Source organism: Heterodontus francisci, chromosome 15, assembly GCF_036365525.1.
Source record: "Heterodontus francisci isolate sHetFra1 chromosome 15, sHetFra1.hap1, whole genome shotgun sequence".
Lineage (NCBI taxonomy): Eukaryota > Metazoa > Chordata > Chondrichthyes > Heterodontiformes > Heterodontidae > Heterodontus > Heterodontus francisci.
The window spans coordinates 12,205,426-12,229,335 of NC_090385.1; the positions used below are offsets into that span (position 1 = coordinate 12,205,426).

Genomic DNA, 23,910 nt, shown 5'->3' on the forward strand with positions numbered 1-23,910 from the left:
GGCTGCGGCATTTCCTACATTACTATAGTGACGATGCTTCAAAAGTACTTCATTGGCTGCAAAGTGCTTTGGGATGTCCTGAGGCCATAGAAGGTGCTGTATAAGTGCATGTCTTTTTCTTTCCCTCTAGAAGATGTAGTCCATTGGGCTGTCAAGTAGAGAAGAGACAGATGGGTGTGGTAGGCAGGTTTTAGTAGCCTGATGTTGGTGGCTATACTGCTGGATCCACAACCTAGGGCTTGTGAGTTCATATTCTACTATGACAAGTGGTGAAGTTCAATGGAAAAAATCTGGAAATGTGTGGGCGGCTATTACTCATACTCCAAGAACAAATTTTTTAAAAATGTTTTTTAAAGTAAACAGTGTTCTTATATTTACAAGAACGATACCAGAGCAGAGTGGTTATAAATATCAGGAAAGATTGAACAGGCTGGGTCTTTAACATCATGAAAAGGTTTGATAGGGTAGATAGAGAGAAGTTCTTTCCACTTATGGAACAATGCAGAACTGGGGGTCAGAATGTAAGATAGTCACTAATAAATCCAATTGGGAATTCAGAAGAAACCTCTTTACCCAGAGGGTTGTTAGAATGTGGAACTTGCTACCACATGGAATAGTTGAGGCAAATAGCAGAGATGCATTTAAAGGGAAGCTAGATAAGCAGATGAGGGAGAAGGGAATATAAGGGTATTCTTTCTTTCTTCTTTTGGGCCTCCTTATCTCGAGAGACAATGGATACGCGCCTGGAGGTGGTCAGTGGTTTGTGAAGCAGCGCCTGGAGTGGCTATAAAGGCCAATTCTGGAGTGACAGGCTCTTCCACAGGTGCTGCAGAGAAATTTGTTTGTTGGGGCTGTTGCACAGTTGGCTCTCCCCTTGCGCCTCTGTCTTTTTTCCTGCCAACTACTAAGTCTCTTCGACTCGCCACAATTTAGCCCTGTCTTTATGGCTGCCCGCCAGCTCTGGCGAATGCTGGCAACTGACTCCCACGACTTGTGATCAATGTCACACGATTTCATGTCGCGTTTGCAGACGTCTTTATAACGGAGACATGGACGGCCGGTGGGTCTGATACCAGTGGCGAGCTCGCTGTACAATGTGTCTTTGGGGATCCTGCCATCTTCCATGCGGCTCACATGGCCAAGCCATCTCAAGCGCCGCTGACTCAGTAGTGTGTATAAGCTGGGGGTGTTGGCCGCTTCAAGGACTTCTGTGTTGGAGATATAGTCCTGCCACCTGATGCCAAGTATTCTCCGAAGGCAGCGAAGATGGAATGAATTGAGACGTCGCTCTTGGCTGGCATACGTTGTCCAGGCCTCGCTGCCGTAGAGCAAGGTACTGAGGACACAGGCCTGATACACTCGGACTTTTGTGTTCCGTGTCAGTGCGCCATTTTCCCACACTCTCTTGGCCAGTCTGGACATAGCAGTGGAAGCCTTACCCATGCGCTTGTTGATTTCTGCATCTAGAGACAGGTTACTGGTGATAGTTGAGCCTAGGTAGGTGAACTCTTGAACCACTTCCAGAGCGTGGTCGCCAATATTGATGGATGGAGCATTTCTGACATCCTGCCCCATGATGTTCGTTTTCTTGAGGCTGATGGTTAGGCCAAATATCAGGGTATGCTGATAGAGTTAAATGAGGAAAGATTGGAGGAGACTCGAGTGGAGCATAAATGCCAGCATGGACTGGTTGGGCCGAGTGGCCTGTTTCAGTTCTTCATATTTGTAATTCTTGTGGTCTGTAAACACTGACATAGATCAGTTGTGTCGAAAGGCCTGTTTTGGTGTTGTAATTTCTATTTTCTGTTTATATTTTTTTGGCTTTATGGCCCCTAGTTTTGGTCTCCCCATAAGTGGGAACATCTCGATATTTACACTATCAGACACTTTCATAACCTTAAAGACTTCTATCAGGTCACCGCTCAGTCTTCTCCTTTCTCGGTAAAGGACCCCAGCCTGTTCTGCCTTTGCTAATTAGTATATCCCTGCAGTGAATTCTCTTTCTCATCAAGGCATATACAATATAACCTATAGAAATCTGGTATTTTGACTTCTACTACCTTTCTGCTACTTCTTCTGTTAATATTTCTCCCCTTCAATCTGATTTTTTTCCGACATAAATCATTCCCAACCACAACTGCCCCCACGCGCATCTATACATCCCGTGGCTCCACTCTGCATTAATATCCATGCTTTGACTTTATGCTTCTCTTTAAATCATGCATCTTCTTCCAGAGGTCCTGTCAGCTCATCAGAGCGGACAAGACATCATTAGCTGTGTCAGTGATATATTGTGGTGCTTGTGAGGCCATCATCTCTCTGCAGTCATGCTCAACAAAGCCTTGTGCTGTGATGACTCTGTTTGTAAATCTGTTAAAAGTTACTAAAAAAACTCTTTATTTGCCTTCATATGAACATGTGAAGATCAGGTCGTAAAGATTGCAAATGAAAATGATGTTGCCTCAGAAACCACCAGAAACTAAGAGGATACTTTTTTTCCCTTCCACAGCATAGAATGAAACTGAAGTGGTTAATGGTTTGAATAATGCTGGACATTTAAGAACATAGGGAAACTCAGTCCCTCAAAGCTATTCCACCATTCAATTAGATCACGACTGATCCGTACCTCAACTCCTTCTAACTGCTTTTGCTCCATGTCCTTTATTACCGAACAAAAACCTAGCTATCTCAATTTTGACATTTTCAATTGATCTTCCAGCCTCAGCAGTTTTTTGGGGGAAGAGAGTTCCAGATTTCCACTACCCTTTGTTAGAAGAAGTGCTTCCTGACACCATCCTTGAACATGCGAGCTCTAATTTTAAGGTTACGTCCCCTTGCTCTGGACTCTCCCACCAGAGGAAATAATTTTTCTCTATCTACCTTATCAATTCTTTTTATTATCTAAATTTGTATGTATATGTAGGAACAAGATTAATGGTTAAAATGTACTGTATGACACACAATAGGCTGGATTTTCCAATTGGCTTTATTTTAAAAGTCAGTAATCCCACCAGCATTGAAATAATAGCCAACAGAAAGTTTAGGCTGAGCTACAGAAACCATGGCAATACCCTCTGTGGAATGAAACTGGCTGGTGTTGAATAGCCTCAATTGTAGTGTGAAACTGATATCCCAAAAGCTCACTAGACAGAACTAAAGAGACAAGCCTACACTCCCAGTGTGGAGCAACCCATCATTCCTCACCATATCTTCGCTGGGAGTGATGCTCCTTGCTGGAACTACAGAAGTGTGGGATCAGCTTCTAAGATTCCTGTCTTTATTAGAATCATATAGAATCACCCAGCACAGAAGGAGGCCATTTGGCCCATTGTGTCTTTGCCAGTTCTTTGAAAGAGCCATCCAATTAATCCCACACACCTGCACTTTACCCATTTATCCAATTCCCTTTTGAAAATTACCATTAAATCTGGTTCCACTGCCCTTTCAGGAAGTGATACTATATCCCAACAATTCACTGTGTAAAAAAAAATTCTCCTCTTCTTGTCTTACCCCCCTCTTTTGCCAATTATCTTAAATCTATGTCTTTTGGTTACCAACCTTCCTGCTCTAGTGCTAACAGTTACTAATTTTAATACCAAAAAAAATTTAAAAGTAGTAAACAGTCCGTCACCTGGTTTTACTTCTGCTATTTCACTAGATATAGTGAAGAAAAGAATTGCAGCACTTGTATTGCTTTAGTGTGCCTGGGAGAAATTTCACAGCTTTATTTGTAATTACGCACCTCCCATATAAGCTTAGTTAAGTTTGTTGAATTCCATGAAAGAGTTGATTTTCCATCTTCTCTGCGAGGAACAGACTTAGTGGGCCAAATTGCCAATTCTTAATCCATATGCATTTGCTTAAGGGGTCACCTGTGGCTCAATGGGTAGCACTGTCCTTCCCAATACTTGAAGGTTATGAGTTCAAGTTCTACTCCAGGAGATTTTGAGTATAAAATCTAGGCTGACACTCCAGTGTTGTGCTGAGTGCTGCACTGTTAGAAGTGCTGTTATTTGGATGAGATGTTAAAACAAGGCTCAGTTAGCCCTCTCAGATGGATGTTAAAAGTCCCATGACACTGTTTCAAAGAAGAGTAGAGAAGTTATGTCCAGTCCAATATTTATCCCTCAGTCAACATCACTAAAGGCAGATTATCTGATTGTTATCACATTGCTGTCTGTGGGAACTTCTTGTGCACATGTCAGCTGCTGTGTTTCCTACCTTAACAACTGTGACTGCACTTCAAAAGTACAATATTGCAAAGTGCTTTGGGATATCCTGAGTTTGTGAAAATTGCTCTATAGATGCAAGTCCTTTCTTATATTTTTAAGCATTACTCTTTACTTCAACTGTATTCTAACTCTTAAAGTGATGGTAGTCTTTTCCTTTATGTCATCTACAGGCCTCATTAGTGAGGGCAATTCAACATAAATACTGTCACAGAAAAGCAAATGTCAAATGTCACTCAGAGAGTTGTTGGAATCTGGAACGCTTTACCTGAAAAGGTGGTAGAAGCTGATTCCATAGATAATTTTAAAAGGGTTGATGAACTTATAGGATTACTGACAAAAAGTGGGGATGGGAGACTGAACATGACTGCTCTTTCAAAGAGCCAGCACAGGCACGATGGGCCAAATAGCCTCCTTCTGTGCTGTAAGTTTGTATGAGTCTCTGGTAAAGTTACTCAATGATTGATTAAATATATTTCCCTTCTTGTTCAGCCTGATTACCAAATCTGCAACTGCAAATAATAGATAGCTGTGAAGGCATGCAAATAAGCAGCTAAACTGTAGCATTTAATATATCACACTTTGGGTAGTAAAACATTTGCAAAAGTGCACCTGGAACATTTATAAGACAAATGCCCCAGAGGTTATTGGCAAAGGAAGTGATCTCATGTTGCAATTGCAGAGACAGCTTTTATTAGCTCCAATAGTTTGAGCAGAAATTTGCTCAGAAGTAATTTTGCAATCGTCCAGTGTTTGCTTTGGTGGTTTATATGAGATTGCAGCTGGTTTAATACTAACAAAATTTCAGCAACTACACTAACTTTTATTTGCATTGCACCTTTAACATAGCAAAATGACCCAAGGCACTTCACAAGACAGTAAATCAGACAAAAAAATGACACTGAGCCAAAGAAGACAATAGGAATGGTGATAATTGCTTAGTCAAAGAGGCAGGTTTAAGCTTAGTATCAGAGGAGGAGAGGAACCTGACAAGTGCAGAGGTTTGGGGAGGGATTTCCAGAGCTCAGGACTCAGACAACTGAAGGCACACAGCCACCAGTGATGGAGTCGAAGGAGTGGGAATGCACAAGAAGCCAGGAATGAAGAAACATAGGGGGAATGTTATGCTCTCCCCCACAGCTACTTTGGAGGCGGGAAGAGCCTATAATCAGGCAGGATGGTGGTGGGGAGGACCCCGCCACCTTCCTGTCACCAAACAAATTAAGTTCAGGGCAGGAAGGCCTGGGAACGGCCTTCCCGCTCCGCCGCCAATTGAAGCTGTTAAGCGGGCAACTAATGCCCAATTAAAGGCTCATCCCGCCTCCACCAGTATTAGCCCAGTGGCGGGGGAGGCCTGTTGCCACAAGGGAAACATGCCAGGTAAACCCGTGGGGGTTGCTTGCTGACTCCAGGGTGGGGGCCCCTCGCTAAAAGGCACTTGGTGCCTGAACAAGGGACCTGGCATCGGGAAGGCGGGGGCGGGGAGAGTGCCCGCTGAGAGCCACCCCACTGCCCTTGCCGCTGCTGCTTCCTCTACAACCCCCTCCCACGCAACCTCCTGATTGGCCAGCAGCTCTCGGAGGGCGGGGCTTCCGTCGCTGAGGTCCTTAATCCTGGGGAAGGCCTGCTGTTTTCCACTTACGTGCCCAATTGGCACTTGATTCTTCCCCAGAGGAGGCGACGCGGAGCTTTCACCAGTGCTTTAGTCATTGATCGAGACCTCCTAGCCAAGATAAAATCTCAGTCATAGAGTTGATGGAGGGTTTAAGGGCTGAACGAAGTTACAGAGATAAAATGGAGCAATAAGTAGTCATGAACAATCCTTTTGAGGTGCACATTGCACGTGACATAAATCCCCAGTATAAAAAGATCATTATTATTGAGCCTATGTCTTTTTCTGATTTTTCTTTTTTTTTACACACAAAACTACAGGTGCTGAATTTTTCTGCCACTGAAAGGTTCTGACTAACTGTGCTGCTTATTTATATTGGACAGTTCCCCACTCTCGTAAAATTTTTCTTGGCTTTCCGTCACCTGCCCTCAGTTTTAATTTCTTCTCATTCTTTTTTTCGTGTTTCATTATTCATTCCGCTGGCAGTCCGTTTCTCGTTACATGCACAATAACATTACGATTTTTGTTAACAAGGCTGTCGGAAGGAGCCCCTCATTCTGTTGACAGCTCTCCTTCTGAAATACACTTTTAAATCACGAGGTTCATCACCTTTATTTATTAAGGACCCAGCATGACCCAGCAGGATTTTATGCTTTTACAATCGAAGTGCATAATACAGTATTTACAAGCCTTAGAAAACTCCTGTGTTCTTGAGAGTCCTTCTGTAACCCCACAAGGCGGTGCTTCAAAATTGCATCTTGACTTTGTAGCTAGCTACACCATTGTGTAAAGATGATCTACACAAAGCTTGCTTTGATTGATAACTTACAGCGACTAAGGAAATATTTACCCTACAAATAAATGCTACAGCTGGGATACCCGTGTAAACAGTAAGAGCCCTTCTAACCTCTTGCTACAACTCTTTAAAATGCTTTGCAAATATGGCTGCTCTTTTTCTGAAAGAGGTATGCTACAGCATTTGCACTGTTTATATTATGTCAATATCCATAAGGGACCTCTTGTTGCACAGTTTGTTTTCCTGATTAGAGTGTTTGCTGAGATTTATTTGAGTTTTTATTTATTGTTTTAGTTTGTTTCCAGTTTTTGAGGGAAATTTCTTTATCTAGGCTGACACCTAGTTGGCGAATGTGACAGGAGCCTTTTGCGCATGTCACTCAGTATAAGGAAGGTGGGGTCAATCAGCTGACTGTGGGAATATCCACTCACTGAATGAGCAGGATTTTGTCTGGCCCTTGGAGATGGGCAAGGAGGTGGGAAGCAAACAAAATAGCAGGGGTTGCTGTTCCCAATGTTACCCAGGCCCCCTGCCCTTTGTCCAGGGAGGGGAAGGCTGAGGACAGCCATCCTGTCCACAACAATTGGCCACTTAAGGGCCTTTTCCCACCTCCACTTCAATTTGTAGAAGGTGGAGGGGCCTGCCACTGTGGGAGACACCTGGCGGCCTCCCAGCGGGGTCAGGGGGGGGTCCATCTTTTAGGGGCAATCCAGGGCCGCCCCCCAGTGATGATCGCTGCCCCCCACTGCCCCCGGAAGACACCCCAACCCTCACCAACAACCCCCCACCCCATCACGGGGGCCTGCCTGACTGGCCCCGGCAACCCCAACCCCACTTACCTCTCCTGGGGTCTCCTCCATTCCTCGGCACCGCAGGGCATTTTTCTTTTATTCGTTCCTGGGATGTGGGCATCGCTGGCTAGGCCAGCATTTATTGCCCATCTATAATTGCACTTGAGAAGGTGGTGGTGAGCTGCCTTCTTGAACCACTGCAGTCCATTCTGCAGTATAAGCAGTGGCTAGCACTCCCAGTTGCATTGCCCATACTGCAGAGCTGCCGGCCTTCCGATTGGCTGGTTGCCCTGGAGGTGAGGGCTCATTCCTTAAAGGGACGGCATCCACGGCAACGGGCAGTTAATTGGCTGCTCACCATTAAATAGCTACCGGGGTTCAACCGAGGGTCGAGGCTGCGTCTCCCCACCCGCCCCCCCCCCCCCCACCACCTTCTGGCCCACCTCCCGGGACCCCTGACGCCAGAATAAAGCCCAATTTCTCTACCGAGGTGGATTCAAGACGGCTAGCCTGGCAAAATACAATTATCTCCATTCTCCACTATTTAAATTACAAAAGTGGAATATATTTTATGTCTGCTTTCTTCCTCTCTTCCACCCCTCCCCCCAGCTATTTGCTCTACATTTCACTCCTAGTTGTCTGACCAGGGCTGCTGGTAGGTGACACACCCAGGCTTCGGCCAATGCTATTATTTTGGGGTGAGCTTTCTCTATCTGGTGGTGGGGCGATGTCAGTCTCTGTTTAATTAATCTCATTAATGAGCTAGCAGAATCTTCTCTATGGGGAACTCCGCTTGCATGCCCATTGCCTGTCCGCACGTTTCATGCTGATATTTTTCCTATTAAAACAGTATTGTGATGGAGTCCACGTGTGCAGACTGCGATCTGAACAGTTGACCTTGGATTCAAAACTTGTATTTCTTTCTGGGACAGCCCTTTACTGGAAAATGAAACCAAAGCTACAGAGTTCTGGGGAAATCAGAAGTGGCTGGAGCTAGGTAAAACAAACAGTCATCTGATCAGAGGTGTGACTAGAGACATGTGACTGGATCTCAGGTTACAGACTGAGTGTTGAAGCAAGCAGAAAGCTGTTGGTTTTAAAAGACAAGCAGCTGTGATTGGAACCTGTTTTCTGTGAGCTGGCCCTTGGCAAATACGAGTTGCTACAGCTGTTTTGGTGCCTTAAAGAGTTAGTGGGGAAACCATGCCATCAAGACTGTTGTGAGTGTGACTGAGGATGCTCAAGAGGTGACAAGACCGAAACATTGAAGAGAAGACGATGGACTGCATCACATCTGTGACTGCATCTTGGAAGACTGGATTTGAAGATCTACCAGAAAAGTTCAGAGATCTGAAGGACTTTGTGGTCGTAACTGCTGCGATCTTTGCTGAGAGAGTTCTGCCCAGAGGATCCATGAGATCTATCTTTGTTGCATCTGATAATTAACATGCCATCTTGAAGCTGACCATGATTTAACTGTTAGTTCATGTTTAATTTATGTTTGTTTTGGTTTGAGTGTTGAAGTAAAATTTATAAAAATGAAATCTTGTTTGTCTGATTTTTTTTTTTAATATTGGGGTTGGTTGGTGGATTGGATTCTTTTGGTTTGTGATGGGTATCTTAACAGTATGAATCCATAGAATATTTTTATGAATTTACTCTTGTTAGCAAGGGCGGCATTTTGTACTTAGCCCTAGTTATCTAAGAAGGTGACGATGGACCTTCTTTTTGAATTGCTACAGTCTGTGTGGTAAAGTGCTCCCACGGTGCTTTTAGTCCCAGGATGTTGACCCAGCGACAGTGAAGGAATAGTAATGTATGTCCAAGTCGGGATGGTGTGTGACTTGGAGGGGAACTTGGAGGTGGTGTTGTTTCTGCTGCCCTTGTTCTTCTAGGCAGTAGAGGTTATTGTTTAGGGAGGTGCTTTCTAAGAAGCCTTGGTGAATTGCTGCAGTGCAACTGCACGAAACAGTGGGCCTTTAGCAGACGGGGATGTGTCGGGTTTAGCAGCACTAATAGAGGAGAAAATGTTGCCAGAATGGCAAGAAATCATATAAGCTTGCTTCTAAAGCTGTGAATTCATAGTGAAAGTGAATTTACAGCTAGAGACTACGTGGAATCTTTAATGTCAAAATGTCAACTGAAGCAATTCAAGACTGTAAATGGGGAGATAACTGCTGTGCCCAAGCAGGGCTTTCACTGTCCTTTCCTGTACCCTCCATCTCATTTTGTGAGATGGGTGTGTTGTGCCTATTGTTTATGGTTTAGTATCAGAGAAAAAAGAATTAATACGGCCATAACCAGGTTATGCAACTGATAATCTCCCTCTCTCTCTGAGCAAATCGTTTCATGACTGTTGGGCATACAGCAAGGGAATTGGGAGGAGAGCTTAAGAGGGGAATGTCAATAAACAAGAAACTTGTAGGGCAAATGACTGAGAGGAAACAGAGGAAGTGTTAAAAATTAATTCTTAGAAATTGCTGCTTGTGAGATAACAGCAGGAGCACTCCATCCGCCTTTGTAACGGATGTTTCCACTGGCTCTTAAATGACAATTAAAATTGGGGACATGGAAAAGCCCCTGTGCTAATATCACGAGTAGTAATTGCTGGGCTTCAGCAATTTAATAATTTATTAGTGACATGAATTCGCTTTGGCAACAGCTTCGGAGTAAAGGCAATAAAATAAGGCAAATAATAAAAATTGCAAATGTAATTGCTTTGTCATCCGACAGTGCTGCCATCGTTTTTCAACAATAAAACATAATTGTCTTTTGTTTCCATACTGTAATAAAACGATGAGTAAATTACCTGCCCTCTTTCCTTTGGCGGCCTGTAATCATGCTTTTGTTTTTGGGCTCCCTACTTAATAGGTGTAAATCACTCAGGAAGAGAGTGTGGTACAAAGACATCTTTCATAATACAAATATGGATGTTGGAAATTGGAAATAACAACAGAAAATGCTGGAAATACTCAGCAGGTCTGGCAGCAAGTGTGGAGAGAGAAACAGAGTTAACATTTCAGGTCGATGAGCTTTTGTCAGACTTTTATAATGTTGTCACAAAGCAGGAAAAGGCTGTAGCTTGTTTAATGGATGGGCCTGGAAATGACCCAACACCATATCGACCTCTTCAAATCCTTTAAACATCTTAAACCCCTCAATTAGATTACCCCTTAATCTTATAAACTCACAGGTTTGCAAGCCTCTTCTACAATATGCCTTGTGACATACTATCTTCAAAGGAAAGAAAGCAACATCAGACCACTCTACTTTTACACTGCTCTGCTAAGGGTGAGCATTCAGGGTTTTTGTGGTGGAGGCGTAGGGGGTGGTTGGATGGAGGTGGTCGTGGTGGGGATGCTTTGGCCCATGATCGGATCTGAAATCTCAGTGAGGTGGAGAGATGCACATTCCCCCAAACAACTCACCCCAACAGTTTGCCAAATATTAGCCAGTTACAGATCAACTAACTCTCTTTGTGTTCCTGGAATGCCAGGACACTGTATATAAAACTACACTAGATCACCAAACACTGTCCCTCATTTCCACTGGACGCGCCAAGGCTTCTTCAGTAGCACCTTCCAAACCTGCGACCTCTACTACCTAGTAGAACGAGGGTAACGGATGCACAGTAACACCACCATCAGCAAGTTCTCCTCTAAATTGCACACCATCATGACTTGGAAATTCATCGCTGCTCCTTCTGCATCACTGGGTCAAAATCCTGGAACTCCCTTCCTAACAGCACTGTGGGTTTGCCTACACCACATGAACTGCAGCGGTTCAAGAAGGCAGTTCACGACCACCTGCTCAAGGGCAATTACGGATGGGCAACAAATGTTGGCCTTCCCAGCAATGCTTACGTCCCATAAACGAATTTTTAAAAAAAAGGACTACCAAAGATCATCCGCCTCTAATCAATCAACAAATATCATCCCTATTTTACTAAATTGCCAAATATCAGACCAGCAGGGCCCACATTGATGGGGCAGATCGTATGACATTATGTGCTGAATTTTTTCAGCTCGCCAGTGGCGAGTTTCAAAAACAGTGCGGCGTACGTGCGTTATGTGCACCACTGAACCACCGCGTTATTTAGCACGGCGGCTCATTTACATGGAGGGGACGGAAGGCTCACTCCCGATGATGTCATCGGGGGCGGGCACTTTATCCCCGGCAATGGCGTCCAGTGTCACCGTGCAGGTGCCAGAGCCATTTTTAAAGGGCTCCAGGCCCTTCTGAAGCATTTAAACTTTTAAAAGTTCAATATTTTAAAAATTAAAGTTAAACATTTTTTCAAAGTTCCTCAATGACTAATTTATTTATTAAATGCCCTCTCCCCCCCCAAAAAAAATAATCTCGCGATCCCGACCTTCACCCCCACAAAGTTGAGAACCTTTAACCTTCACCGCCTTCCCACCATCCCCTCCATTAATCACGTTATTTATTGCTGTTCCCGCCGCCCCCCCCCCCCCCCCGCCAACCTGAAAACTTCACTCCTCCCCCCTCCCCACCAGTGTTCCACCTCGGATCTCCGAGCGAAGATCCAAAGGCACAGAGTTCCGACAACCAGCCGGAATATTGGAGCTGGACGCTGTTGCGACGAGGTAAGTAATTATTCAGTAATTAACATTTATTTAAATATTTTAATTAGGTTCCCGAAGCCGAGCAGCTTGGGGGTCACCATGAAGCCTCACCACCACTGGTAATATGGGGTCCGGCCTACCCGATGTCGAGGCCCTTGGCGGGCCTCTCCTGGAGGTATTTTCCAGGCCCCCTTCCCGCCACGAACCCCGACATTGGAGGGCTGTTAACATCCAGCCCTATATGTCAGGAATCTGACTATCAGATAGAAATAAAAAATAAATTGCAATACAACAAGCTAGCTGGGTATGGAAAAGAGTTTCCTGCATTCAAAGGGTCATTTGTTACCTCCGCACATGCAGCATGGCTGCAAATCAGACAACTGACATCATTATTGTACCAAAAGTTGTGTTTGGATTTAAACGGTGCTATTTTTTAAAAGACTGATGCATCCAAACAAAACATGCTCCAAAACAGCCACGAACAAGCCTCAAATGGCTTAACTTGTGTGGGCAGGCAATTTGCATCAGTTAGCTCCACTTCCTAAAATGTAACAGGTCGAAAGCTGTGTCAGTTTCCAATTCAAGTGACACATGCAAATCTCCCTGCCCGGCTTCCTTTCAAAAGTTGATGAAATGTAATTTTTTTTTTTGATCTGCGTTTACTTGGCAGCAGCTAAGATGCTCAACTGGCTTTAGAAAGGAGGCAGCCAAAATGATCAGATGTTTCCCTGACTTCTGGCATTCCGCTGTGTAGCAGTTCATGCTTTACCAATTAATATCTTCATGCATGGGTTGTGGGCATCACTGGCAAGGCCGGCATTTGTAGCCCATCCCCTAGTTGTCCTTGAGATGGTGGTGGTGAGCCGCTGCCTTCTTGAACTGCTGCAGTCCTGTGTGGTGAAGGTGCTTGCACAGTGCTGTTAGATAGGGAGTCCCAGGACTTTTGACCCAGAGGTGATGAGGAAATGTTGATAAATGCCCAAGTTGAGAATGGTGTGTGTGATCTGGAAGTGAAGATTTTCCCAGCATCTGCTGCCTTCGTCCAAATAATTGGTTGATATTAGTATGGGAAAATAAAAATGGCGCCCGGGCATTTAGTTGGGGTTCTGCGGTTTTCTTAATTTGCTGCCGCCACTGTTAATTCTTACCAGGGTTAATTACAAGAAATTAAAGAGCTGCCACGAACAGACTGTGCCTTTCTCACTCCAATAAAGACTGAGTTGTGGTGTAAGAGCGTGAGTTCATTAATTTGGATTCCCCCAAGGACTGCAAGCAGGCAGCTTTCTGAATATGAATCATAAACTGCGAGGCCCCTGCAGGAAGCGCAAGAGATAGGATTCAAAAAGGAGATTGACTGTTTCAGCTTTATTGCTCACGGAACATGATGAACAGGCAGTCAGTCAGGAAATAACCCTGTTGGTGACATTTCTTTGGCCAGATTTTTTTCATAATTTGTACGCTCAAGTTACATGCTTTCAAATATTAAAATATCACGGACAGACACTGATGCGACAATCTTATGCATGTTGTTGAACCATACTTAAAACTGCTATTAGCACAACTCCGTTGTTAGCATCTTGCTTTGTTTACACTCCTGGAATTCCTCATTAATATAAAGAGAAAGACTTCACTTTAAGATGTGACAGGGAGGGAGAAAAAAACAGGTCGTGGTTGAAAGAGGTTTTAACAAACTTGAGTGATGTTTTTCTCATTATGTCAGGGCTAAGGGCAGTGCAGGCATCTTGTTTCACTTATTGTTTAATGCCATCAATCCTGCAGCCTGCCACGCACTCTCGATCCAGCTGATTACTGCGATGGGTGTCACAGGCAGCGTCACAATCTTGTGGGCTGCAATGTCAAGAAGTTGACACTCGTGGCTGTGACAGCAGTGCTTAAACGGGCAGAGGCTACAGCTACACATTAACTGCTACAGACGACCCTCCAGTGTCAATGCGGATGCTGTCTGCAGATAAACTGCCTCATGATGGCCCAAGTGCTGTTATCAGCACAGAGAGAAAAAAAAGATTATAATTAGATTCCCCAGTCTTTGTACCATTTACTGCAAGCTAGCTGATAAGTGAAGTCAGAAGCTTTTAGATTAAATGAATATGAATGGCTTTCCTTCAGAACGCGTGCATTTGTACTGAATGGTTGTAAGCAGATGCAGAAACAAATACTTGGACATTTTCTAATGTTTTATTAATTAACTCAAATCCCCCTGGAAAACGTTACAGTATTTCTTTTTGATGCCATTCTATAGATAGGCAAACTAAAATAATTTGGTTCCCCCATTTGATTTAATTACAATATAATGTAGGCTCTGGGCCGAATCTTGCTGGAACAGTAACAGTGTGTGAACAACACATGCCGTTATTAACACACAAATCACACCAGCAAATTCAGGGGATTAAGAGATACGCCGGGAATCACGAATCTCCAGAGATTGGTGTTCGATTTACCCTGCTGCACGTTTGCTTCACACAAATAGCATCTTACGCTTAGCCTCCCAATCACTTTCAAGAACTTGCGGATTTGCACATTAATTGCCCATTAAACTCGCCGCAGAAAATAGTCTTATAAATAATAGCGTAAGAATCCTTTAACAATGTGATAATTTTTAATGCAATCTAATCAATCTCTCTGGCCCAGAAAGGAAGCATTTGAAACTGCAGTCTCATTCCTTCAGGTAGTGAATTGTTCTGAGAGATTTAATACATTTTTAAATTGAATTAGAACCAAGAAAATCTCCTTGAACTTCTTTATCCCGCAAAACCTCTCAAGCTTTTAGAAGCATATTAACCCAAAATGACCGTACTTATGGATCCTTCCACACAAGCACATTCACACTAAAATACAAAGGTATGCAATTTCTTATAAGTGCTGCTGATAACTATAATTGTTGCCCACTTGCTCCTAGTTCCATCCTCCTGTGTTAACCACCATTTTTGGTGAGGATGGTTGGATGGTCCACTCAGCAAATATATCTGTGGATACAGTTAGAGCAACTCACTCACTGATCTGCTTGGGAATTTGCTTGTGTATTAGAGAAAAAGACTTACCTCACAGATCCCCAGGCTATTGACTGAGGCAGTCAAAGCTTATTCAATAACACCAACAATAATGACTTGCATTTACATAGCGCCTTTAACATAGTAAAACACCTTCAGGCACTTCACAGGAGTGTTATCAAACAAAATTTGATACTGTGTCACATAAAGGGATTTTAAGGTAGGTAACCAAAAGCTTGGCCAAAGAGGTAGGTTTTAAGGAGTGTCTTAGAACAGGACTGGAGTATAGACTTGGCTATTCCAATGCACTCCTGACCAGCCTCGTTTGTTCTACCCTCTGTAAATTTGAGGCCATCCAAAACTTTGCTGCCTGTGTCCTACCTCATGCCAAACTCCATTCACCCATCACCCCTGTGCTTGCTGACCTACTCTGGCTCCAGGTTAGGCAACACCTCCATTTTAAAATTCTCATGCTTGTTTTCAAATCCCTCAATGCCTCACCTCCTCCTATTGCTGTAATTTCTTCCAGTCCCTCCGAGGTATCTGCACTCCTTTAATTCAGTCCTCTTGAGCTTCCTCAAATTTAATGGCTCCACCATTGGTGGCCGTCTCTTCAGCTGCGGAGGCCCTGAGCTCTGGAATTCCCTCTCCATCTCTCTACCTCTCTCTCCTCCTTGAAGACTCTCCTTAAAACCTACCTCTTTGACCAAGCTTTTGCTTATCCTCCTTAATATCTCCTCATGTGTCTCAGTGCCATATTTCGTTCTATCCATCTTCTGTAAATGCTTTGGGATGTTTTATTATATTAAAGGTGCTATATAAATGCAAGTTGCTGTTGTTGAAAGAGTGGTGGAGAGATGGAGAGGTTTAAGGAGGGACTTCCAGAATTTGGGGCACATGAGTTTAAAGGCACAGCTGCCGATAGTGGAATGATTAAAATTGGGGATGTGCAAGAGGCCAGAATTGGAAGATAGTTTGGTGGCAATCATACATCAAAACTTGGATTCAAATCCAAATCCCCCTGTTGAGATACAACAACAACTGCTTGCCTTTATATTGTGCCTTTACTGGATTAAAACATCCCAAGGGCTTTGCAGGAGCGTTATCAGATGAACTTTGACATCGAGCTGTCAAGAATGTAGGTTTTGAGCAGGTCATACAGGTCTTAAAGGAGGAGAGAGAGAGGTAGAGAGACAGAGAGGTTTAGGGAGAGAATTTCAGAGCTTAGGGCCTAGGCACTTGAAGGCACAGCCATCAATGGTGGAACAAAAGAGATGCACTGGTTTTTATTGAGGTTCATCCTGAGCAGCTGCAAAATGCAGTACTCAGTGCTCTACGGGCTGTTTCCAGGTACGCACACTGAGATGAACATCAACTGCTGCTGGAGGACCATCAACTCGGTGAAAGAAGCTCTTTGGTCTGCATGAAACCTGTTAATCTTCCAGTGCAAGGAGCTGTTGACGACCGAGTGTTGCACACTGGCATATTCCAAGGTTGAGTACTATGTGCTGAGGGACGCACTAAAGCTTGGGGCAGCTGCCACAAAAGCTCAATAGGGAAAGGACACTGTGTAAGGTCCTCCTAACATAGTATACCGAGGGGCTGGAACCCATGTAAAACCCCCGGGCTGTATGCACCAGAGAATGTTCGACATGAAATGTCTATTGTAAATATTGCACATTGTAAATATAACCTGTAATGGCAAGTGCAGTGAGGCACCTTATATACTGTACTAAAAGAACCTGATCTGTATTGCACTTTGTGGAATGTCAAATTTGACCAGTTATACAATGTATTTTTACAAATTTTTTTGTATGAAGTATATTTTTGGAAAAAGAAATCAGTAGTGGAGCAAAGGAAATTGGGATGTGCAAAAGGTCAGAATTGGAAGAGCATAGAGATCTGTGAGGCTTGTAGAGCCAAAGGAGATTACAGATCTACCCGTGCACTACTGATCACATTCACGTTACTCATAGTTTAATAAAAGAGGCACGAAGAGACCCGACTGAAAATATCACACTAGCGCTCCTCATAATTGTTTGCTTCTTAGTAACCAGTCACTCACATTGGTGTATGAATCACATTTTCCATTCACAAAGCCATCATAAAGGGGTGGATTATGTCAGGGATATAAAGAACTTAAGAGGCAGGTCATATAGGTCTTAAAGGAGGAGAGAGAGACTACTATTCCCATCCACGAAGCCTAGGTGATGCAGCTCTATCTGTGCTGGCATTTCTTGCTTGTAGGTTTGTTCTGTTTGAATGCTGTGGTACCAGAGGTTTTGATGAGCCTTTTCTTCTTCCTGTTACCTCATTAATGAATAAATCGTAAAATTTAGGACAATAAGATCTGTTGGAACTTGCAGCTTAAGATACATAAGGATTAATGGAAATGTTGATTTAGACTTTACCCATGATGCATGAGGCTCTGTTGTGTGGTGCTTACAAAAAGCAAAGCACTTATCCTTCAGAATGTATTGTAATGCTTGAAAGAATTGCATTTATATGGTACTTTTCATGAATTCAGGACATTCTACGGAGCTTTAAAGCTAATGAAGTGCTGTAGGAGTGTAGCCACTGTTATAATGTAGGAAACACAGCAAATCTGCACACAGCAATTTCCCAAAAACTGCAATGTGGTAATGACCAGATAATCTGTTTTAATGATGCTGATTGAGGGATAAATATTGGCCAGAACCCCTCTGCACTTCTTCCAATAGTTTCATGGAAACTTAAACATCCACCCCAGAGAGCAGATAGGCCTTGGTTTAACATCTCATCCAAAAGACAGCACCTCCGACAGTGCAGCACTCTCACAGTATTGCGCTGGGCATGTCAGCCTAGATTTTGCACCCAAATGTCTGGAGTGGGACTTAAACTCACAATCTTCTGGCCCAGAATGAAGAGTGCTACCCACTGAGTCCCGGCACTGATCAGTCACCTGCTGAGGTGGTAGGCCGGGGACCTATTCTGATTGCAAATTTCTGTCTGTTCTACAAGTCACTGCTCAGAGGTGCAGAAGACCAGTTTTGGCTTTTGCTCCCTCATTTACCCTAGGGGGTATTTTATTTTTGTGCTGTAACACCCTGGGAGTTTAACTATGATGGTCCTCCATGTGGTAGCAGTGTGCAACTGCTCTGCATCACCAGGTGAACCCTTTAATAATTCTACTTAAAATCACTAACTTTAGAAAGCCTAACTAAAAAGAAACAACATTAGAGAAACCCTCAGATGTACACTTAGTGCTGCCTAAAAAAATATTTGATGTACGTCGAACACGCACAAGTGCTGTGAGTCTGTGGCTATGCACATATATTCTTGGGAGACGAGCACTAACATCCTTCCCTGCAAACAACACACTCTAAATAGTGTAGTGGCAATAATGACAGACAGGTTTGATAAAAAGGTAAATTGAATGCAAAGCTGGAAGCTTCTCATGGTTCTGATCCAGCCTCTGTAAACTGATAATTATAGAATTGTGAAGTATCATTTTTAATGTCAAGGGAAAGCGGGTGGAATATCCAGAATCATAGAATCTTACAGCACAGAAGGAATGTGCATGGGCCAGCTCTGTGAAAGAGCTATCCAATTAGTCCCACTGCCCTGCTCTTCCCCCCCACGCCCCCCCACGCACCGCCCCCCCCGAGTCCTGCAATTTTTTTTCCTTTTCAAGTAAATCTCCAATTTCACTATTGAATCTGATTCCACTGCCCTTTCAGGCAGTTCATTCCAGATGACAACTCTCTGCATAAAAAAAAAACCTCCTCATCTCCCCTCTGGTTTTTTTGTGCCAATTATCTAAAATCTGTGTCCTCTGGTTACCGACCCTCCTGCCACTGGAAACAGTTTCTCCTTATTAAAAGGCGGAAAGATCTTCTTAGAACTTTTCCGTCTCTGGTCCTCTGGGTCTGCTATGATTTCTTGCCATTGATTCGTGTTTGAAAGAATTAATGATGGCCGAAGCTTTTCCGTCCATAATGGCAGATCTGCTGTTGTAGGGGAAGTGTTATTTTACGAGTTAAGTGTTCATTCAGGCAGTAGCGATATCAAGCAGTAAGAGACATGTCGCAGTCTACTTTGCCGCAATGATGATCCTGGCTGCTAGCACATCTATAAATTTACAAATGTGGTTTTCGACTGTAAACAACTTCTGAACTGCATGCTGACTTGCATTTGTTAGCAAAGGAAAATGAAATGTTTGAATGAATATAATGTGTGAAATGCACCGTCAGAGTAATTCAGCACCACACATTCTGCGCCTTTTCTCTGCTAACTTGGACCTCCTGCCTTTGACTGGAACCAGTGAATATAGCCATATTTTGTCCTTGCTTAGGCTCAACTTGGCTCAGCTTTATGTTGCCATGTGGAACTACTTTTCTTAGCCAGGGGTTAGGATTTAGCAGTGCCTTGTAAAACGCGCAAGAGATTTGTTTGATCTTTAAAGTGGCAGCTATCTGTAAGATCAAACAATATGTTACTCGGGGGTAATGCTTTACCTAAATACACATTACTGCTGTCTTTGCTGTTCTGCTGCATATTAAGCAGTGACAACATAGAAATTCAGAAATAAACAGTTTACTGACACAAAAAAAAGAAGTCTGCATTCATGGAATTACAACAGAAACATTAAACACAGATATATTTGTCATGTCCTTTGGATAAGCTTGACTGTTCAGTGTGCTCAGTTTCAAATGACTAATTCAGAGAGGCCCTATCATTTGATTAATTTTCTGTGTTTTGGTTTAAGATATGATTTTGCACTCTGCCTTAAGTTTAATCATTTACAGAAGTCTTCCTTTTCTTTACAAATGCTGCCGGATAATGACATTTTGCTCGTTTTTAAGAATATTCAACCTATGAATAAAGACAACTATTCCTATATGTGCAGAGATCCTGTAAATGTATCACAGAATCAGTAACAGTAAAGAGTGCATTTGTTAAAGATATGGGGTAAAAGTAATTGAGTCTGAGATCCATATCTCGTGGGGTGGTTTGGATGACCTTTCACTCACATCCATATGCAAATGTGACCACATAGATACACAAGAAGTCATAAGATTAGACATATGGTTTGTAAATGAAGTATGGTATCCACAAACAGAAAATAACAGCAGAAAAGATGGTAATCAATAAATCACTAGTTAGGTTTCAGCTGGAATACTGTGTCCAAATATGGGCTCTATACTTTAGGAAGGACATCAAGGCCTTGAACAAGGGATGGAAGAGATTTTCCAGAGTGGTACCAGGGCTGAGGGACTTCAGTTATGCGGAGAGATTGGAGAAGCTGGGATTGTTTTCCTTAGAGCAGAGAAAGACTTAATAGAGTTGTTCAAAATTATGAGGGGTTTTGATAGAGTAAATAGTGAGAAACTGTTTCCGTTGGCAAAAGGGCCAGTAACCAGATGATGCAGATCTAAGATAGTGGCCAAAGAAAACAGAGGAGAAAGATGAGGAGCAATTGTTATTTATTTAGTGAGTTGTTGTGATCTGGAATCCACTGCCTCAAAGAGCAGGGGAGTGGGACTAATTGGTAGCTATTTCAGAGAGTTGGCACAGGTTTGATGAGCTGAATGGCCTCCTTCTGTTTTACCTTTCTCTCTCTCTCTCTCTCTCTCTCTCTCTCTCTCTGTATGAGCCTAGGAAGAGGTATAAATAGAGGCTGTAGTTATACTGCTACTTTTACACTGACACTAAATGGTTTGGGTTGTGCATCAATGCAAGGGCGCACGAGCATAACCTGAGGAGAAAAGATTTACAGGGCCCAAGGGAAAAGGGAGAGACACATGGGACTAGCCAAGTTGCTCTTGTCGAGAGCCGGCACGGACACGACGGGCAGAATGGTCTTCTGTGCTGTAACCATTTTATGATTCTGTGATTCTATAATCCATAAGACTAACAAGCTCTTAAAGCACCAGAAGACCCTGTCTGGGAATCAGTTTGAATTTGCTGAGTGCATCGTAACACCAGCTATAATCTTAACAGCAAGATTACAGTTTTGAGCACTGAACTCGACAGAATAGATGATGGGGTGTTCCGCTTGTTATTTAGGTTTCCAATCGGTAGCTGAGAGTTCTCGCGTTTTACTGTGGACACTGTCTCACCTGCAAGTTGGCTTTTTTGAATGTTTGCATCTGTGGGCATTTAAATAACCAGATACATTAGTTGTTTTTTCACATATGACTTTCAATGCCAAGTGTGCCTGAGATTGCACTTTGCAAAGTGCTTTATGCATGTAATTTAGCAACACAACGGATCTTTATAGATAACCCCACATGGTATCAATTTTAAATATGTTTAACAAATAATCATTTGTGCATGCGGAGCAGAAAGACTCAGCAAGCAGATGGGAAAGAGCTGCTGTAAAAAGGGACCAGCTTGAAACAGCTACTCTGCCCAGTTAAAGCCACTAATCTGAATCTATTGATGATTACGCAGTGAGTTGTTGTCATCTGGAATACGCTGCCTGAAAGGGCAGTGGAAGCAGATTCAATGGTAATTTTCAAAAGGGAATTGGATAAATATTTGAAAAGGAAGGATTTGTAAGGCTATGGGGGGGGGGGGGGGGGGAGGGTGGTAGAGCAGCAGGGGAGCGGGATTAGTTGCATAGCTCTTTCAAAGAGCCAGCGCAGGCCCAATAGGCTGAATGGCCTCCTTTTTTGCTCTATGGGTCTATGATTAAGTTCAGCAACCAGGATAACATCTGATTTCTGTAACTGTCATTTCAGTAGGACTGAGACATTTCAATCCAGTAAGTGCTTGAAGTAAATGGTCATTCAGCAAATAGTGGATATTTCATTTGTGACAAAAAGGAAGCTGTACTTTGGTGCTTTTGTCACATCTCACTCCAGTTGTATTGACCTCTCAGCAGTAGCTGTCTTTGTAACAGAAGCCATAGTCAGTGTGGGAAAGGCCTCTGACACAGGAAATGTTTGTTGACAATTCACTTTTACTCAGGATGTGGCAAGTGCTCACGTACAATGTTCCTCCCAGTGGCAGCAAGGCCTCAAAAGCTGCCAGGCTTTTCCTAATGTCACAACCTACAGATAAAGTGAGTGCATTCCTTTTGGATGATTAGTCTACTCTGCTGTAACGTCTCTACTGGGCAAGACTCCATGAAATAAAGCAGACTGGCCAATTGTTGTGTAGGTTTGATCCAAATGGCCTTTGTCGATTTTACAGGCATAAATTAAAGACTATTTACAGGGTGGATTTTCCGATCTGCGATCGCTTAATGTGCTCACACCGTACATTCTTGCAGGTGGAGTTAAACCATTCTGTTTTAAATGGCTTAATCCCTGCTTGCCTATAGTTAATGTATCGCACTCGCACAGAGGGAACACTGATCAGAAAATGCATCCCTATGAGGTAACGGAAGGTAAGTGATTTTATTGTCATCATTTCTAATTTGAAAATTGTTTTATGTTCTTTTTATATACTAGAAGATCTCCCGTGGCATTGCTTATGGTGAGTCAGAGGATACGCTAAAGTTGACGGCTGAAGTGTGACAGCTAAAGTGTGACAGGAAGTAAGTGTAACGCTTACAGGAAGTCCGTGCAAAGCAGGACATAATATATTAAAGACAGCTTATAGATATGAGAATTTTTCGCGCTGTGTATTTAAGTTGAATGCCACCTAAGGATTATTATCCTTGCAGGCACCACCTAGGCTGGCATTAATGTGCAATGCTTTCAATTGCAGTTTAATGGCAATGGCAGCAGGTGGTGATAAATCAGGAAAGAAGTCGATCTGTTTCCTTACTGCACTATTCCAAACATACCCCCCACACAACACTGCTGCCCACCCCCTAAAAAAAAAGGGACTGCAACTGGTAACAACACCTTTTTGGAAAGAAATCTACCGACGTTATTGAGATCTTTGTTAACAAGCTTGGAGAGAATGATAGGGCGGGGTTTTTTTCCAAAGAGGGGAATTAAATTAACCAAGTGGGAATTAAATTGTCTGCTGATTCAACAGTGGAGCTGCAAAGACGTGTTGGCAGAATTTCCAGCCAATGTGAGCTTTGCATCAATTATTGCATTACATGGCTCCCCTTTTTGTGACAAAGGTGCAGTGCAGAACAGCCTCGACTGAAGACTACAGACCCATCCTGTGCTCTATCCTCAGGACTTGTAAACTGTTTACTGTACTTTGTTCACTGATGTTTGAACCAGTGACGGGTCACTTAGACATGAGCAGCAAAATGCCCCAATGTACTGCTCAACTCTATACTTCATTCCTCATTATGGAAAATTGCAAACCTTATTGGTGCAGGTGGAATAAATCACTACAAGTTTGAGGAATAGAATCAATCAATAGAATAGAATAGAATACAATTTTCAATACAAACTGCATGGGCAGTTATTGAACTACGTGAGAGCTACAGAATAAGCATTACTGCGCTTGTGTCTGCTAGTGAGATGAGGAAAATGCTACTCTGAGGCTTCCATCAAAGGAAAACTGAAGTTAATTAGTGTTTCTATTCATTGCCATTAAAACTAATAAAAAGAATTGGTGAGATTTAGACACCAGTTTCTGGAAGTGGAGAACATCCCTGTGCAAGCCTTACCTTTGGCCTGGGAAATGTATATATTTGAGAGGTCTAGAAGAATGTCTTGTCTGTTCTTAGTTGTTAGGTCGTGCTGTGTTCCATCCAGTGGGCTGGTCTTCCAAAATGATAAAATGCATCTGCAAAATCAGGCAGTCGGAATGCCAGCCAAAAACAACAATTTCAAGTCATGATTTGTGCCTCGGAAGCCCATTACTAGCTTTGTCAAACCACATTATAGCATATTCTATTCCGGTTTATGACAGAGCATTTAAAAAGAGCTGCATTCGGGCACCAGCTTGCCTATTTTCAATTTGATTTAATTTGTTTAGGATATCACCTT

General features: G+C 43.0%; 1 protein-coding gene across 4 annotated transcripts in view; it reads left to right on the plus strand.

Moving 5' to 3' along the window:
• Positions 1-23,910, plus strand: part of aff2 (AF4/FMR2 family, member 2) — a 455,862-nt gene that overhangs the window by 45,591 nt on the left and 386,361 nt on the right. For 2 of the 4 annotated variants that reach the window (XM_068047115.1, XM_068047114.1), the window contains exon 2: positions 22,462-22,547. The exons of the other annotated variants lie outside the window; for them this stretch is intronic. The gene's annotated coding sequence lies outside the window, so the exon portion shown is untranslated. The remainder of the gene's footprint in view (positions 1-22,461; positions 22,548-23,910) is intronic. 4 annotated transcript variants of the gene reach the window in all.